Source organism: Notamacropus eugenii, chromosome 2, assembly GCF_028372415.1.
Source record: "Notamacropus eugenii isolate mMacEug1 chromosome 2, mMacEug1.pri_v2, whole genome shotgun sequence".
In the NCBI taxonomy this organism is placed as follows: Eukaryota; Metazoa; Chordata; class Mammalia; order Diprotodontia; family Macropodidae; genus Notamacropus; species Notamacropus eugenii.
The window spans coordinates 441601529-441622103 of NC_092873.1; the positions used below are offsets into that span (position 1 = coordinate 441601529).

The 20575-nt window shown below is 34.9% G+C and overlaps 1 long non-coding RNA gene and 1 pseudogene across 1 annotated transcript in view; one reads left to right on the forward strand and one right to left on the reverse strand.

The window, feature by feature from the left end:
• The window catches only part of LOC140524154 (uncharacterized), a 73710-nt gene that overhangs the window by 21795 nt on the left and 31340 nt on the right, over positions 1 to 20575 (forward strand). The gene's annotated exons all lie outside the window — the stretch shown is intronic.
• LOC140521994 (circadian-associated transcriptional repressor-like) lies at positions 440 to 8865 on the reverse strand (annotated as a pseudogene).

The window sequence follows — 20575 nt, forward strand, 5'->3', positions numbered from 1 at the left end:
AATAATTTCACAACAAAGGGGAGACTGCGGATGGGTTATTCTGAAGCTAAAAAGCTTCCCAATGGGTTGATAATAGCTAAATCCAGAAGTAAGCCCTCTTGCTTAGACCTAAGTTAGCCTTCACCATGAACTTGTAGAAATCAGACTAAGATTCGAAAGCACTGAAACTTTGAAAGTCCCTAGCCTCATCTGTCTCTGAGATCTGGGGAATTACAAAATACGCAATAACCCAGAAAATCAGCAGAAGGACTCAAGAGGACAAATGCTCAGCCCAGACCTTTCTTCGAGAAACGTGCAGAATCCATGCATGAGAAAAAAATCCAAAATCAGAAAGTAGCCTGGAAAATGAATGAATAAAAAAATTACACCATAAGGGACCAGTGTGGCAACAAGGAATCTCAAGACACAAACCAAGAAGAAAAGAATGACCCCAAAATCTCTATAAGAAAAGCTTCTGAGAAAAACACAGTTTGTGCCCAAGTCCAATCAGAATTCCTGGAAAAGAATAAGCAAAAATTAAAGAAGGCATAAAAATTATTTTTAAAAATCAAATGAGAGTATCACAGGAAAAATGGGAAATGAGAGTCATGAATGAAATATGGAGAAAGAGAATTAATAGCTTGGAACAAGAGGTATAAAACCTTACCCAAGAAAATGACTCCCTGAAATAAGTATGGACTAAATAGAGGCTTGGCTCTCTGAGACTTCAAGAAGTATTTTTAAAAATATTGGGAAAAAAGTGAAATGTAAGGTATCTCATAGAACATGTAAGTGACTTGGAAAGATTGAAGATAATTTAAGAATAAACACATTACCCCAAAGCTACGATCAGAAAAAAAGAGTCTAGAAATCATATTTCAAGAAATCAACAAATAGAACAGCCCAAATCTCTTAAGAACCAGATGAAAAAACTGAAATAAAAAAGCATCCAGTAGTCACTTCCTAAAAGAAAGTCCTAAAGGAAAACTTCCAGGAACATCACAGCCAAAATCCAATACTCTCAGGGAATGGATGAGGAGAATTTGTTGAAATAAATCATGTTAGATGCATAGGATTTAAAATGGATACCATTTGTATTTTTAAATTGTTGTATTGCTAAGACACATATGTTGTATGATGAAACATTTTTTAAACAATAATCCTCCTGGGATTTCTGAATACATGGTGAAATACCTTCAGTCAGCTAACAAACCCCTCAAGAAAAATCAAATAATGAGATATTTTGTGGCTGCATTTAAAATGCATGAATATGAGACAGAGAAAAAGAGAGAGAGAGAGAGAGAGAGAGAGAGAGAGAGAGAGAGAGAGAGAGAGAGAGAGAGAGAAAGTACATGTGTGTCTTAGTTGGCTTTATTGATTAGAATTGGTTCGCACTGATTTAGGACATTTACAATAATTAAATCCTCTCATTGGGCCTAAATTTGCCATCTTTGTTCTTTAGGGTTCAACGTGTGGTACTTCAAAAAAATCACATCAATGACATTACTTTTTAGTCACATTCTCAATGATCACCTGAGTACTTAGAACTTTACTAGGTGAAGAGCGCATCCTTTAATATATTACAAAAGAGAGCACTTCAATGACTGAGTGCCCCCTCAGACATCATTACCACTAGCAAATTCTTGTTAAAATAAATCTTTCTCAATCTTAACGTCATTGTCACTTCCCAATGACATTTCCTCTTCCCTACAAAGAAGTATAGTAAAGCCAAACAGAACACTCCACTGGTCATGTCTGACCAAGTATGTTTCATTCTGCACCTGGCATTCCACAGGAAGGCAATGGTGGCACAGCAGAAAGAAAGCTGAACAGAACCTGGATTAAATCCCAACCCTGATGTTTACTCACTATGTGATTTGCAACAAATTGCATAAAATCTCTGGACTTTAGAATCTTCTCCGCTAAACCAAAGTGGTTGGATTAGAGGGACTCTGAACTCTAGCTATAGTCCTTGAACTTCTCAACTAAGAGGAAAGGGTTCTCTGAGTTCTCTGAAATCCAAATTAGCCCTTAAGTAGATATGAGTCCCAAGGTCTTTTAATGTAATTTTCCTTTACATCACTGTTGTTGTGTCAATTGCTTCCTTAGTTCAATTTACTTTCCTTGGCATCATTTCATCCAGTCTTCACTATAGGATCCCAGCATACTGGCCTTCTTGACATATGACATTCCATTTCCCATCTCTATGCCTTTGCCATAGCTGTCCTCCATGCCTGACATGCTCTCCCTGCTAGGGTTGGAAGCTCAATTCCAGGTGGACAGTCTCGGGCGGGTAAAGGTGGGAACTTCTAAATCTTAGAGTTCTCACGAGACCCCCCAGGAAACGACTGGGAATCGAGGTGAACCGAGCTATCTCGTGTATTTCCGCCTCTTCCCGTGAGAAACGTGATGGGAGAGAGCTCTCCCCGCCCTCGAGATTTTCCCGGATATGGGCACACTATTGTTATCTAACAGCACAGTATTCAGATGCAAACTATGCTGCTGAAGAGTTTAAGTAGGATCAGGAAAGCCTGAAAGTTCTCTTGGGAGGAGGGGCGCGGAGGGGCGCGGAGCAGACAGGACAACAAGGCTCTGCTTTTCCTCTCTCCTCTCTCCCCTCCCCCTCTCTCCCCGCTTATACTTCTACTTCCAATCTCTTATTGTAAGATCTTTGCCTCCTTGGGAGATTCTTCGCTCCCTCCTAAGGAAGAATTCCCCTGCACTTGTAACTAGACCCTGAAATAAAGCTCAACCCTTGTTCGACTCTGGAACGTCCTTTCTCTCATACGAGCATCCGGTTTGGCCAACCAAAGACCTCCGGTAGAGGTAAGGGAAGACTCGGGTAGCCCACAGGCCTCTAGGCCTGGCATCTCCCTATTCATTTCTGCTTCTTTGAAACCTTGTTTCTCTTCAAGACTCAACTCAAATGTTACCTTTTTGTAAGAAGCCTTTCCTTGTCTCTCCTGCTGTTAGAGTCTCACTCTTCCCAATACCTTCAGAGCAAAGTTACTTAATATTTTCTTTACATGTTTTGTATATACATATACATACATACATACATACATACATACATACATACATACATATATATATACATTTCAATGTTGTTTTCCCTTTGGAATATAAGCCCTTTGAGTTAAGGGACTATTCCATTTTTGGTTGTGGGAGAGGATGCAGTTAGGTATAAAATTACTTTCATCAGAAAAGATTTCAGTCCCCTCAAATACACGCATTTTGAAAAATTAAACACAAACACACATGCACACACCATATATACACACATACATATATACACATAAATATACATACACGTATACATATATACATGCATACACATATGCTAGAAAAATGGACAAACTGTAGGAATGAGGCCCTTTTTCAGAACTGTTTTAAGATCATTGTAGAGAACAAGAGACACTGTAGCGTAGGGGACAGATGTGATGCTAACCATGCAAAAGGAATCTGAAGGAAGAGGATAACCCCAAAGCTGGCTCCAGGACCCCAAAAGATCATGGCTGAAGTCAACTAAGCCAAGGGAACTGAGAGGTAGGTTGTAAATAGAGTTGTGTGGATTCATGTCAAGTTCATGGCTGGCTATTCTGGGAGGAGTTGGCATAAATCTTGTTCCATATGTCTTAGTTGAGTCTGATTATTCTTTCTGAGTAAATCAGCTGAGGGTTCATTTGGGTAGGTCTGGCTGCTGGTCAAATGCTTGAATTTGATCTGTGTTTCCCATTCACTGGGAGCAACCTCTGGGAGGATATGTGAGGGAACCTGGTCTTCAACATACTTTTTACTTACAGTAAGGCTACTAGATAACTCTTTCCATCTCAGATGTCTCTAAGACACTTACAATACACTGAATTCTGTCCATTGCCACATTCTGTTAAAAACTGCTTAATTCTTTTCCATAGTGGCTCATCTTCAGCTCATTCAACAAGTATGTGAGAGGGTAAATGAATCCTGGGGGCTCTACGCTTCTGAGCAAAAAGATGATCTCTCTCTGTACTAAGGTTTTAGATGTTCAGATAGGTCTCCTACTTATGTTCTTTTGACCTTTTCATTCCTGAACCAGTTCTGGGAGAAGCCAAGCAAGGTTCTTCTTGGCAAGATGGAGCCTGATGATCACTGGAAGTCAGGGGACATTGGCAACATCGAAGAGAGCCCAGAGCTGACTTCCCTTCCGCCAACTAGCCTGGGCCCAGCACAGGCCTTGGCACATAGTAAAGAATTAATGAATGCTTGTTCGTTATTGATTGGCACAGATTTTCCCAAATTTTTCTTGTTTCTTAATATTTGTTATTTTTCATCACATCGTTCATATTACACGATTTTTTTTAGATCTTCCCCAACTGGTAGGCATCCAAGATGTTTTGAGATTTTGCTATCCAGGTTACTATTCAAGATGAAAATATGTACAAGGTTCATTCTCAAATGGTCACTAAATAACTGTAAATCTGCAGTACTTTGGGGTAATTTGAAGGCTAGCTTTCAGCTCACTCCCAGAATAGTCATTTCATCAGTTTCCAGGAAATTGAGCCACCTGGTTGCATCTACAGCTAAACCATTTGGCAAGCCATTTCTATCATGTAGCCATTTCTGTCCTCAGGAAAATTATTTATACAATCACATGGGATTTCTCGCCCAAAGAGAATCATTGATGGGTGGGGAGACAGCTTCCAAATATGGTAACTTTAGTATCCACCCTACTGTTTAAACACACAAACAAAAAAAAAAAACTGGATAATAGTATCAACCAAAGGTCTCTGGGTGGCAAAATATTTCAGTTAAATAACTCAGATTATTGAGAAATCCTAACTGGAATGAATATCGAAGGGCTTCCTCTCCCTCTAAATTAAAGAGTTTTGGAGAACGGGTCTGCATAATTGTGGAGATATGACCAATAAATGACCTTCTTTTGAATAGAAACAATGGTTAACTGTAATGGTTTATTAAAATTATTTCATATAATTTGGAATTAGACCTATATGGACAATTCATATTTCATGGAGTAGAAACACAAAAAAATAGAAACAGTACAGTAGTGAGACAAACACTAAACCTAAAAATCTCAGGAACATGACTGAAAATAGTCATCATTTAGAAGGCTTCTAGGGGCAGCTAGGTGGTGCAGCAAATAGAGCAGTGGCCCTGGAGTCAGGAGAACCTGAGTTCAAATCCAGCCTCAGACTCTTGACACTTACCTTTGGGCAGTACTGAAAATAGGAATATAAGCGAGCAAAAGAGCTCCTACCTTCAATTGGAGAAGAGAACACATAAAGGAGAATTGAAAATAAGCTGAATGAATGAGGATGCTTGATTCACCTATACATAAGGTTGGCAGTAAAATATAAATTTTGACTGGCAGAATAAGAGTGAGTTATAACTTCCATTTCCCAAGTCTTCCCTCATGTTAAATGAGTGAATTTGGCTCTTAAAATTTAAACTTTAGTAAACTCCTTATTAGTAGTGAAGTTCTGTGCATGCAAATGTCATCCCCCCATTAATGGCTCCTTCTTAGATAATCTATTGTGACTGTATGGTTTTCTGTTATGCTTTGTTGTATGTTTTTTCCTAAAGGGACACTGGTCTTTGGCCACTCATCATAGCTTTGACATTTTCTCTTTCTTTTCTCACATGTACTTTCAGGCTCTTTGTTTCTCTAATTAGTACAAAATATTGGACCAGATTTGCTAAATAATCTTATGGAAACAGACCACCCCAGGCCAGGTCTGTTATCTGCATTACCTCCCAGTTTGCTTGCCTGTACAACTCAAGGTATAAACTTGAATTTACTGCTAAAGTCTTTTGGAACAGCAGGACTTCTGGGTAGCTATCTACCACTTTTCCTCTACAAGTGGTAGGCATCCACTATAGTGATATTCTAAGAAACCATTCATTTGGAAATCTGGCTTAGTGTTACCAGGAATTTCTATCTTCTTGGAAAGAATATTACCTTTGTACCCTTTTCTTCAGCTCCATTAGTACTACCTAAAATGTCTTGAGTTTCAGACCATAATTTTGAAACCCTTCATTTTGTTTTATGTCATTCTCAATTCAATCTCTTTAGGATTCCTTTTTGGGTATAAATAAATTAGGTATTCAAACAAGGAGCTATATAAATATTTGGATTAAACCTTACATAATGGGAATTACTTTTTAAAAATACCACAGCCCTTAAGTTAGAAGCTATGTCCTGAAAGAAAGGACTGAGGAAAGGCCTGCTGGTAACCTGCCAGAGTAACCTGTCAGATCTTCAGTTCTACAAAATGGTGATGATAATGATGTCTGAAACACTGAGTTTACAGCGCTATTGTGATCTCTTTTAAGAGATCATGCACAGCACATAGTAGGTGGTCAATAAATGTTTATTGATTCAATAGAGTTTAGGAAATAACAATTTTATTTTTATATTAATTTTGATATTACATGTTCCTTTTAGTGTTCAAATATATCTTCTTTTTGGCTTCTTTTTCTTGACCTAACAATAAGGACATCATATTTGTATGGCACTTTGCTATTTTCAAAGCACGTCTGTAGATGAACCTCATAATAACTTTGTGGGATATTCCTAGAACGATATTATAAAATTCATTTTGCAAATGAAGAAACTGAGATTCAGAGATCCTCAGATACCTGACTGAGGCTACATTTTAGATGGCAGAGCCCTGACTATATCCTAAGTCTTCAGTTGTCCAGTCAATTGCTATTTCTACAAGCTACAAGGATTTATTTTGTTATTCTTTTAATCAAAGTATACTAAAGAAAGTTTTCATACTTAGTTATAGAGGCAACTATGGCATATAGTTACGAAGCTGTTTTAATTTTTCTCACTACTCAAGGGAAGAATACAATATATAAAGCATAAAATGTGTTGCAGAACACTGTGATAAGTTCTGAGGAAATAAAACATTTAGATAAGAGTTGATTCCACTTTGTAAAAAGGGTACAGTCTGGAAAAGGAGATAGGATACAAGGACAAATGCCTACAATATAGAGGAGCTTAGGAATTTAGCAGTAAAGGAACCTAAGGGTCTAGTCCAGACTAGAATATAGTCTAGATTCAGAGTCTAGTCCAAACCTCTACTGCAGAGAAATTCAATATATATCATTGTTCAAATGCTATTTAAACAAAATAATATTTCACCTCTGCCTACTGAATTCCCTGGCTTTTTTTTTAACTTCCAACTAAAATCCCATCTTTTAACAGGAAATCTTTCCTCTAATTCTGATACCTTCCCTCTACTAATTCCTTTATCTAGCTACTTAGTATATATTTACTTTTATGTTTTTCCCCAATCAGATTGTAAGCACCCTGAGGGCAGACACTATCTTTTGCCTCTTTTTGTATCTTCAGCATTTAACATGGTAACTGGAACTTAGCAAGCACTGAATAAACATTGATGTATCGATTGATTTCTTTAGTTGCCCCTCCCCCCCAAATAATAACAAATGTCAGTTTCACTTAGATACCACAGTCCACATTATTATGCCACTTTAAGAGATGGAAAGTGTTTCTACTTTAGTCAAAATCTGCATATTAATGGAGATTCTAGGACCCAATCATCACAATTCTGCTTTCTGGAGCAGTAAACAATATGTCTACATCCTCTTCTGCATGCTACCCCTTCAAATAATTTGAGATATTTAATACTTACAGTTCCTTTTAATTTTCTGTTCCCTAGGATAATACATCTCCAGTCCCTTCATATATTCCACCTATAATGTTTCTAGAATGATCCTTCTACCCTCTTTACTCAAAGAAACATAAAAGGTATTAAAGGTTTAAAGGTTTAAAAAAAACTTTTGTGGTCCATATTGTAAATGCTTTAAAAAGAAGTATCGCCTGACTAAAAGTTTGAATTGTTTTATCTGTTATAAACTATGTTAAAAATGAAAAACAAAATAAAATAAAATAAAATTCAACAACAAAAAAAAATTTAAGAAAGAAGCATAGAAGGCAAAAATCCATAGACAGAAGGGACCTAGATGTCTGTTTTCTGAAATTTCCAGGCTTGGCACATCTCCACTATCACTCTCTCAGTGTAGGTACTTGTCTTACATTTTATTGAAAAAAAATTGCTGAGCTCTCCTTTTTTTCCCTCTTCCCCGTCTTACAAAATGTATATATCTTCTTTCACAACTTCCTCCTTCTTTTCTGTCTCCTCCAAGAGGTGGCCATTCTTCCTAAGTCAAACATTCTCCTCTAACTGATCTTATTATACCCCATATTCTCCAGAATATTATCCCTTCTATCCTTACTTCACTATTACTAATATTCAATATCTCCTTGTCTAATGCCTACTCTCCTGCTGCCTACAAATGTGTTAATTCCCTATATTCTAAAATGAATAAATGGATCAATAGATATATAGATAACTTAATGAAATACTTTAAAATACTCACTGTCAAATGTAGTTTTCTTTGTTTTCTCCTTGTCATGCCTAAACTCTTTGAGAGAGTTGCCTTTCTCAAAGACAGTCAGAAGCCTCCATTTCCTCTCCTCTCAAACTCTTCTAAACCCTTGGCAGAGAGGCTTCTTCATCATTCAGTGGACGAAAACTGCTCTCTACAAAGTTGCCAGTGATCTCTCAACTTCCGAATGTAACGGCCTTTACTCAATCCTCACCCTCTTTGACTTTTTCCCAGTCTTTGACTGTCAATCACTCTTTTCTTCCAGATACTCATTTCTCTACAGGTTTTCAGGATTCTCCTGTGCCCCAGTTTCTTCATCTATTTGGCTTACTGTTCAGTTTTTTTGCTGGGCTTTCTTCCAGGCCATCACTAACAAGTGTGACTGTCATCCAGGAGAGTCCATCCAAGGCCTTCTTCTCCCTCTACATCATCTTGCTTTGCGATCTCATCAGCTTTCACAAATTCAGTCATTATCTCTATGTAGATGATTGTGGGATCTAATTTCATTGCTTAACCTTTTTTCCTGACTTCCATTCTCTGATCTTCAGCTGACTATCACATGGACATCTGACACTTACTGTGTCCATTATCTTCCCTCTCTCAGACCCTCCAGTATCTCAAATATCCCCATTACTTTTGAAGGCACCACCATTCTTCCAATCACCCAAGGTTGCAACCTGTGTCTTCTTTAACTCCTCACACACTCACTTCCTGTATCCAATCTGTTGCCAAATCCTCTCTTTTATCTTCTTGACATCTCTTATATCCCCTTTTTTACATCAGTCTCTCTGTTACCCTATTTATTTCCCAGGTTTTATTCATTTGAGTACGGACAGATGAGGCCATAGAATATCTTACTTGGAAAGAACATTAAATACCAACAAAAATATGGGAAAAAGGTCTTCATGTCACTAATCACTCCTAATTTTTTAAAGAACTATAAGGCATAGTGATCATTTTTTCCTGGGGTTTGCATCATTTCTACTTGACAAACATTTCCTCTTCTTTTCAGGTCCCAAAATAGCTGTTTCCCTCTTTATTTTCTCTACTTTTTGAAGACACAAGTTACTGGTATCATTACACTGAACAATTCCTCTACACCCAGCACTTAGCATAGTGCAGTTAAAACCATTTACTAAATACTTACTGTCTTGTCTTGAGACAGAAGAACTTTATTCAAAAAGCACTGAATATATTCAGCAGTAATGTCTATTGGATTTCTTTACGTAATCTAGAGAGGCACTAGAGTTTTTTTGAAACAGATTAGACATGATTAGAACTGTAAGGAATTATGTTTCCTGAATTCTTTTGCCTATTATCATGGCAAGAGCATAAGATGAATTAGAAAGAGTGACTGAACGTGATTGGTCAGTTGGGTGATAGTCCAGTGAATATGAGGAACTTAGTCATGGTGATGGGTTGCATTAAGTGAAATTACTTATTTTTTTGAAATGGTGGTAAATTCAGGAGATATCCTATTATGACTTTTCCCCTCATGTCACTGAAAAAAATGGGCTACTCCTTCCCTCTCCTGGTTTCATCCTTTACATGTCCACCCCACTGCTTAATAAAACAACAGCCTCTGCTAGTCTACCCAGATATTCAGTAATACACACAATATTTCCATTAACAAAAATGGTGCTAGGACAAATAAAAAAGACAAATGGATAAGTAAAAACAAGCACATTTGGACAATATAGTTCCTTAATTTTCTTTAGGTCAACAAAGTAATTGATATGGATTCTGTGATTCCAATCAGCAACATTCTGTGCTTTCAGGTGTTGCTATGGCACTGAAATGTCACATACAAGTCCTGTTCTCTTTGTCTCCGACTCTGATCTTGTGTTGACTGTACACTACATTCATCACTAATTCACTCTCGGCTATATATCAACACCTGCATATTCTAGATGAAAAGTATGCATTCCCCATCCCCCACAAGAATGTCAATCATTTTCCATCTTTAGTTCTTAATCTTATTCATTATAACTTCCCCAGCTGTCCTCAAAATGCATGCTGAATAAGACATAAGAAGGAGGAAAGCTTTAAAAATTGATAGCTTTTGCAGTCTAGGAAAGTCATTAAATAATTTCAAGCCAAGAATGGAGGAGAAATTTTCTGTACTGAATAGTTGGCTATATAATCTAGTTAGTTGAAGTTAATATGTTATGTACTCCTGTGACTGAATCTTATAAGGAAGGACTGTATATGTGTGTATATTATATACATATATGTATGTGTGTATATATGTATATGTGTATATGTATATACATATATCTATGTATGTCTATACACACACACATATATACATATATATTCTTTAAGGAAGTGCTTAGATGTTCAAATGATTGCTGTATATTCATGTATTTAATTCTTTTGGCAATGATTTTCTAAACAATCAGTTGCATTTAGTCAACTGATTGATAGGATTGAGCATTTTTGCTTGTTTAAGTGTGGTCATAACCTTCATTTCTGTTGAAAAGGATCAGTAATAACTGTCCTTCTTAGGATCAAAATGTAAAGAAAGTGTGGAGAATAAGAATCCTGGGATTGGGAGTTGGGAATGGGGGTGGGATTTAGGAAAATGAAGATGAATTGAAACAGAAGAATAAAAAGAAGGAAAAAGGTTGTCTCTATCCACCTCCTTCCTCCCTTTTAAATCTTCTTTCCGGATAATTTTTTAGTAACTTCTAAAAATGTTTTCTTCTCACAAATATGCTAATTCTTTTTTTTTTAAAAAACTTTGTTGTATGGCTTAAGAAAAATTCTTTTCTAGTGGAAGCAGAAGAATACCTGGTACAAGGCTGAGGAGCCTGGGCTCTGAGGTCACATGTGACCTTCTAGATCCTTAAGCATGGATTCAGTCAAAGGGCCACCCTTGAGGACCTAGAGGGCCCTATGTGGCCTCAAGGCCCCAGTTGCCCCACCCCTGAGTCCGAGTATGAGACTGTTGATAGAATCTGAGAACTAAAAGTGACCTCAGAGGACATGACCCATAATTAAGCAAAGATCACTTGTAATCCAGTTTCACTCAAAGACTGCCTGTGTGAAGGAGAGGCCAGAGGAAATCTCCGTCTTCTAAAACAGTTCATTTTTCTTTGGAATAGTTCTGTTAGCTTCTGTTTTTTCCCTTCTACTAGTCACTTTCTGCATCTCTTCAACTTCCACTCATTGCACCTATATAATGATGACAAAAGGAAAATTTATTTAGCACTTTACAATTTGCAAAGAACTTTTCAAGCATTACTTCATCTGATGCTCACAGAAACTTGGGAGTTAGGTGTTATAATTATCCATATTTTGCAAATGAGGAAAGTGAAATAAACAGAAGTTTAAGTGACAGACAGCTAATAAGTCCCTGAGACTGGTTTTGAACACCTACTTCTGCTCACTATGACCCAAAGGACCATATCCAATGCCTCTTCCATATGGCAACTTGATTTGTTGAATTTTCAAAAAGTGGTATCACCAACCTGTAATTAGCTAGAATGTGAGTTCTGTGAATCGAGCCACACTAAAATGAATGGTGTTGGGGGGTTGGAGGTTCAGTCATTATGAATTTCCTAATCTGCGTTCCACCACTATCAGAATACAAAGAAACCTACACATTTCCCAAGTCAATGCAGCCAGTTCTTAAGCTATAAATGAGTGGTGTTCCAAAAGTGTGTTTCTAAGTTCCTTTTTTTGGAACTTGGAAATGATATTTTACTTAATGTCTAAGTTCCCAGACTAGGTCCCTGAAGTCTAGTTAACACCTCATTAAGCTGAATTGTAGTACCAAACTGTCCCAGAGCACCAAGCACTTCTGAGCCATGAACCTTGGGCTAAGGGGGAGGAAAGAAACAAGGACCAGGGGAGGCATCAGCAGCTCAGCTTTCGCCATTTCAGCCACAAATTCCAGAGTGTTACAGTAGATGGGCTCAGCCTTCATTATTCATTTGTAAGTTGGATATCTGTAAGTCAGCATCTGTCCTAGATGACAACTAATAAAATGATAGGAGTAAAAGCCACAGCAGAACACAGATCTCCAGAGTTATCAGTGAATTCTTCAGGCCAAATACTAACAAAAAGGAACTCTCTACTAAAAAGAGAACTTGAGATTTTTATGCAGTAATTCCTTTTAGAAGTGGTCTTCAGTTTCTCAAGTCAGTAACTACTGAAAGAAAAATGCAAAGATAGTTCCTCTCTGCTAGCAGATGTTGATCAAGGAAGAATCTACAAATAAGTGGAACTAACATATTCCTATGTATTTTTTTAAAGGAGCTAAACTTAGAGAACCAACATTTTTCCTTGTTACAAGGTGAAGTGAAAAAGCCTTTGGAATCAGTGGTCCTGGGATTAAATACAGACTCTGACTCTAATATATGAACCTTGGGGAAACCATTTAATTCCTCTGGCCCTCAGTTTCCTCACCTGTAAAAAGAAGACACTGTATTGGGTAATCTCTAAAAGTCCCTTCTAGTTCTAGTGAATATGGAAAAACGGATATTTACATCACATAGTGAAAGAAAATTGGTGTGGTTTTTAGGCATCTGACAAAAGCAGTCCCAGTGAGTCATGCTGGGGTATTTCAAACTCTGTTAGATAGAGGTTCAACAGATTGTCCCAGAATGTCCATCAATCCCCAAATTATTATAAATTATTTACTTTTTATAGGCATATATGTGTGTGTCTGTATATACACACATACAAACTGAATGCGAAACTATAGTAAAAGACATATGGATGAAAAACATCAGCATGTGGATGTGTTTTTACATTTTAATTTTTAGGCTTTATTTAACATTTTTTAATTCATAAAAATATTTTCTGTCTCTTCTGTGCCCTATCTTATTGGGAAAGAAGAAGAAGGAGGAGGAGGAGAAAGAAACAAAGAAAGAAAAAGGAAGAGGAGGAGGAGAAAAAGGTGCATAGCATTTTTCATCATTAATCCTCTGGAATTATGGTTGGCCATTATATTTATCAGGGTTGCTTAATCTTCAAAAGTTGTTTGTCCTTACAATGTTATCATTGTTGTAAAAAATGTTCTCCTATTCAGTTCACTTCACTCTCTAATAGTTAATACAAATTTTCCCAGGTATCTCTGAAACTGACACCTTTGTAATTTCTTGCAGTGCAATGGTTTTTCATTATAATAATATGGCACACTTTATTCAATCACTCTTTATTTGAGGGGAAGCCTCTATATTTTCAGTTCTTCACCAACACAAAAAGACCTGCTATAAAAATTGTGAACATATAAATCCTTTTCTTCTTTCTTTGATCTCTCTGCAGTATATATCTAGTAGTGGTATTGTTGGGATAAAAAGTTCCGTAGCAAATTTCTCAGATAGGACCTCACTTCCTATACAATAATAACAATAGTAACACTTATATAGCACTTACTATGTACCAGGCTCTGTGCTAAGCACTTTACAATTATATATAAGGAATTGATTCAAATATATAAGAATAAAAACCACTTATCAAAAAACTAATAAGTGGTCAAAGGATATGAACAGACAATTTTTCTGAGGAATAAATCCAGTCTATCAGAAACCTATGAAAAATTCTACAGATCATTAATAATTGGAGAAATTAAAATTAAAATAACTCTAAGCTTCCACCTAATACCAATCAGATTGTCAAAATTGAAGGGGCTATGGCAAAACAAGAACATTTACGCACAATTGATGGAGCTGTGGATGTCCACTCATTTCGGAAAGTAATGTGGAACAATGCCTAAAAAATTACTTTGATGTTTCTTTGATCTTACCAATGTGTAAACTCTTTCCACTGGTGCAGATCATTAGCTAGGAATGCCTTCTTTTCCTTTATGACTCTTGCACAAATATTTCCATAAATCTTCCATGGAGGATGATTCCAGCTTACTGAGGGCCTTATTATGCCCTGGCATACAAACTATATTCCTGTAATTCCTCACTCTCAGAAAATAGTTCTCCCATCTTATTTTTCCAGTATATTTCATGCAATTTGTTATAGGCTATTATTATTTGTTATTTGTTCATTATTATGTTATTATTGTTATATCATTATATAACATTGTATCATTATTTGTTATCTGTTCATCTTTAATAATATACCATAGCCTATACACACCCATTTCCCTTGCCTCTTCCGAATTTTCATTCTTCATATATTGTGATATTCTATGATTGTAGACATGCAATAGCGATGTGAGAATATTGATGGTTTGCTTTTTTTCTTTTTTAATTTCTCGAAGCAATCTAGAGTATTCTCTTCCTACTGCTCAATTCTAGGTACAGATAACTGTCAATCTGAAGTATCCAAGTCATGTGTACTGACAGACTAACTCAATGGGCTGACTATCTGACTTCATATCACAACTTGGCAACTTCAACTACTTTATTTTTCTTATATGAATTATTAGGATAATCTCTTTCTATGACTAATACAAATAGTTATTCAGGAGATCCTCTAGTATTCTGGGAATTGATGTCATAGATAAAATAACATCCTCAAATAGCAACATCTGGAGGAACTCACTATCCATATGGTCCTTCCTTTTCCATTTGTACTCTACCCAATCTGTCTTTTTTGACAGTGATGAATAAATGAAGAAATGAATGAATGAATGAGTGCAATGAAACTAAGTATTGAAGATAAAAATAGAAAAGTAAGATGGTCCCTGTCCTCAAGAAGCTCACATTCTAGAAGACAGCGTAGGACATGAACTCTTTCATTTGTAAGTCAGATGGAAAGGTCTCAAAGTTCTTAGGGTGCAGCAGCAAATGAAAATACCTCTTTTTAAATGTAATCCTCACTGAAAAAAATCACATGAATTTATGATATTGAACCAGTTGCCAATGCCAATGACTCTGAAGGCCAGAACTTTTACTTCTAAGTCTTCCATTGTAACTGCAGGAGATGTTACAAAGCTGCCTCTGCACAGCAGTTGCTTCCCAGAATGAGGGCAGCAGGTACTCTCCTGGAGGTTTTATTTTTCAAAAATTTTTGCGTTCAAGGGTCTGGGATGTCTCCAGTGTGGTCAGAAGGGAAATTTGGTGACACTTGGACTTGCCTGGCACATACTGTCTCCAGGGGGTGTTGCAAGGATCAAAAGCATTTAGCACAGTGCCTGGCATGTAGTGCTATATAAATATAATAATAAAAATTATTATTGTCTACCTGTATATCCATTACCCATCGTAATAAGATTATTGAGCAGACTTATCTTCACATTTACATCTATCTAAGATTCTTGCATGACATTAACCAGCACACAGGAAATACCTTAATGGAGAAGCAGTGTTTTCATTTCCTGAGCAAAATGTATTTAGTTTGTTTTGGTTGAAATCAATAAATGAGGTACTAGTGGGACTTTGTATTGCCTTACTTGCTACAGAAAAATTGTCTGAAAATGCTTGCTCCTCATATTTCTACAAACAATAACCACTATATATTATATATAATATATGTATGTGTGTGTACATGTATGTGATTCTCATAAGAATTTTATAAAGATAAGGAAGTCGGCCTATTGCTTAGTGATTGGCTGTCATTTTTTAAATGCTTCCTCTTCCTGAATTATGATGAAAACACAGTACTAGAAGGTCTTGAAAATGTCACCTCTACCGTGAATTTCTTCTGTGTATACTTGATCATGTCTAGCTGTTCTTCCTAACTGATAATGTAAAAGGAACTTACCCTTTCTATTTTCTCATAGAGCTCAACACCCTAGGCATCAGAATCCAAGTGTAGAGTGGTTTACTCTTGTGACTGATGGGAATAGAAAGTTATAGAACTGCTGGCATATCAGTTCCATTTAAAAATTTTTTTTGTTTATTTGTTGTCACCCTTCCAGTTTCTTCTATAAATACTCTTGGCATGGTCTAACTTAGTTGGGTACCACTCCAAGCATTTTGTAAGCTTGTTTTACCCTGCACTTTTTTCCGTTATATGGGATTACACATTGTATGACCTTCCAATATCTTTCTCCACAGTATGTCACAAATGAACATATACTGTAAGTACTATGGTCCTAAACTACCATGTCACTCTGCTTCAAAGTGATACTGAGTGTTGTCCACTGAACTGATTGTCTGGACCTTTCTCCTTGTTGTGATGACTGTTTTTATAACATTTAAACTTTTCTAGAAAATAGTGAAAATTAGAAACAAATTCCTTACTTTTAACTACTTGACATTTTCAGAACCATCAATCTGTTTAAGCAGGTTGGGTCAAATACAGTATAGTTATATCTATTTCATTGTTTTCATGTTTGTTTTTTCATGTTTTTCTAATATAATGCTGACTTCTGCCTTTATTTTCTAATTGGTCAGTAGTCTCACTGCATAAAAACAACTGAATCAGAAATGACTTTCATGGAAGTAACCAGAAATTTTCTCCTTGTTCAGATATAGCAAATTTCATTTTTTAGAAATGTTTGGTGATTGAAATTTTGATAGCCTTATAACTTTCTCCTTGAAGAAAATATCTTTGGTATGGGTCTCAGGTTTCTGAGGAGTGTCTAAGCCTTCTATATCAGAGGCAAAACATTATTGACATTCTTGTTACACAAAAAGACAAAACATTAAGTAGTTGTGGGTAAATGGAAAGATAGCTTACAGGTTATTGACAGAGATGTGAACAGTGATGGTGTTGAATTTATCATGCACCAAATACAAGAAAAATCATTTCATGGAACACTTGGTTCAAGAATCAAGAAGGTTAAAGACTGAAGGGAAAAAAAACACACTGGATTTGTTGAGTAGATCATTAATGACCTTGGGGGATATAATTAATGAAAAGAACAGGGTAAAGAGATACTTCTTTTAAAAAAAGAGAGAAAACAAAAGAAGAAAAAAAAAATCCTAAGAAATAAAAAATGTTGGGGTAGGCAAAGGAGGCAGAAGACTGAAATAACTACTTCATTGAAAGGAAAAGAACAGAAGAAGTAGATAAGAAGCAAAAGAATGGAGAAAAATTCAATAATTAAATAAAATGACAAATCTAAAATGGGGGTTGACAAATAGGAGGGATTGGCTGAATATGGGAGAGCCTACAGGAGTAGTTTTACACCAAAGTGTATGAAGTCAAACTAATCATAAGGATGAAGTATTCCCTTAAAAAGAGAAGGGGAGCAGGAAAATCTTAATTAAAAACACCTCCAAATTAAATATAAATGGAAGAAAATATAAATGTAGCTCATAAAATAAAGTGTAAATATATGAAAAGATCCAGAAAAGAGAACAATTACATATCAGATAAGAAAACTCCACATGCTGCATGCAGTTCACGAGAAACTTATCTAAAATTCAAAGGCATGTATATGATCAAAACAGGAGTTTTTGATAAAATCTACAATGAATGAGATAAATTCTCCAAGGCAGGGTTTGAAAACTTGGTGTAAAAGTCACAGTATAAACAGACAAAAACTTAAAAACCATTAAGTTTAAAGGAATTATTTAAAAGACTAATTGAGATCAGTTTTAAAGTTATATACTCCCAGTGAAACAATATCTAAATTCATAAATGAAAAAGTATTTAAATTGCAAAAATTGAGGGAAAGTTATCACAGTAATGAAAGGAAGTTTTAACATTATTCTCTTAGAGCAGGGTAAATATGGAAAGACAAATAAAATAGAAAATATGAAACTGACCAAATTGCTAGAAAAACTGTAGATAAAATATTTATATTTTATTCTAAATGTAATGATTAAAGAATACACATCAGCACTTTCCAAAAAGTGGCCATTTATTGGGAAAAGAAAAATGGCAAATAAATATAAATGAGCAAAAATACTAAGCATAGTCTTTAAAGATCAAAATACAATAAAATTATAGTTTAGATAGCATAAACAACATAAACTTAATAATAAATTAGACTTAATAATTAAGTTCTAATAAGTTGATAAAAGAACAAATTATAGAAAAAGTCATCATATAAGACAATGACAACGATGTGATACCATACCAAAATTTATTAGATACAGCTAATTCAGTATTGAAATAAAAAACATATTTCCCTAAAATGTATGTGAACAAAATAGAAAAATAGAGGATTAATGAGTGAATGAATATATTTTTTAAAAGCAAACTAAGAAAAATAAAAATAAGCAAAAATATGAAATCAGATAAACTGTAAACTGAAAAGATTATAGAAATGACAAAAAAACTAAATGTTATTTCTTTGAGAAGGTTAACAAAACTGATTAATTTTAGTCAACCTGATTAAAAGGAAAAAGATAGAAAATCAAATTTTAAAATAGCAAATAAAAAATCACAATCAAAAGAATTTTTAAAAAATAATTACTGCAGTTTTATGCAAATTAAATGCCATCAAATCAAGAACATAAAACATATAATTACCTTCAAAAATATAAATTATTTACATAACAAAATACCAAATAGTTATTTTAAATAATTCAACATCAGAAACAGCAACAGAATTGGCTGGAACAAGCTTACAAACAAACAAAAAAAAGAAGCTATGCCATGAGTTTACTGAAGAATTCTATCAAATTCTTAAAGAACAATTAGCACCCATACGGTACAAACTATTTTCAATAATTAAAAAAAGACATTTGCCAAATCCATTTCATGGAACAAATGTTACTAATACATAAGGAGGAGAAAGATGAAGCAAAGAAAAAAATTATAAATCCATCATATTGATGAATATGTAAATCTGCCAAAACTGCACCAATTCAGCAAAAAATAACTCATTATGACCAAGTTTGATTTATACCAGGGATTCTAGAATGATACGACTTTAGGAAAACAATCAACATAGTTAAGAATTAAAAATCAAAATATCCAGAATGACATGATTACCTCAAAAGACATAGAAACACCATTTAACAAAATATGACTCATTTATATTTTTGAAAATACAAAGTATAGGGACTTTAGAAAAATATTAATTATATCTAACTAAACCCCAAAGCAGGTATTATGTGCAAAGGGTACACTTTAGAAGCTTTCTCAATTAATGCAGGAGTAAAACAACGGTGTCCACTCTCCTTGCTATTACTAATATATATCCTTATTTACTGATAACATAGTTTACTCAGGAAAATAGTTTTTTTCTAAATAATAACACAATTGGGAGGCAATAATAGAGAAAAAAATTCCCATTCAAAGTAAAATTAAAATGAATAAAGTATTTGGGAGTCAATCTACCAGAACTCATTTAATTATTGGATTGATTCAATTTCTTAAATAACGTTTTTCAAAGACATTAATTACAACTTAAATAACCGGAATAATATTCAATACTCATGACTGAGCTGTGGCAAAATATTAAAAATGACAATAGTGACAAAATGTATTAACAAATTTACTGCTATACCATGCAAATGGATATTTTTAAAGATCTACAAAATAATAATAAATTCATTTAGGGGAACAAAAGATCTAAATTAGTCAAGGAAATAATGATAAAAATTAGGAATGAAAGTGGAACACCACTGGCAAACTTCAAGCTATGTTATAAATAAGCAGTCTTTACAACCATTTGATACTAGTTTGTTTTTTTTTTTAAATAAATTCAACTTACAAGACTGCACAGATTCAGAAATTATTGAACACAATAACCCAATGCTCAATAAACCTAAAAGCATAGATTTACCTAGGAAATAATTTTCCATTTGATAACTGCTGGGAACGTGGAAGGCAATCTAGCATAAATAGAGGTTAGACCAACATCTCACACTTTATTTTATAATACGTTCAAAATGGACACATGACTTGAATACTAATGATAATACCATTTTAAAAGCATTAGGCATAAGGTGGATCATATGCTTTTCCTCATCTATTAATAGAAGAAAAATTTAAAAACCAACAAGGGATAGAGGCAATAGCAAATGATAAAATAGATGATTTTATAACAAAAAAATCAAATATCTTTTTATAAATAAAATCAATGCATCTTGGATATAAAGGGAAGTAATTGAGTTGGAAAAGAATCTTTGCGTCAAATATCTTTCATAAAGGCTTACTGAAATATGTAAACCCATAAACCATATACCAAATAATAGGTGATCAGATATAAACAAACATTTCTCAAAAAAATTGCAAACTTCTACTCTGTGAAACAATACCTTAAATCATTAATAGTAAGAGAAATACAATAAAAAATAATCAGTTTTCATTCTGTTAATATAGGAGGTATTAAGGAAAGATAGGAACACTAATGCAGTGATGAAGCTCAGAA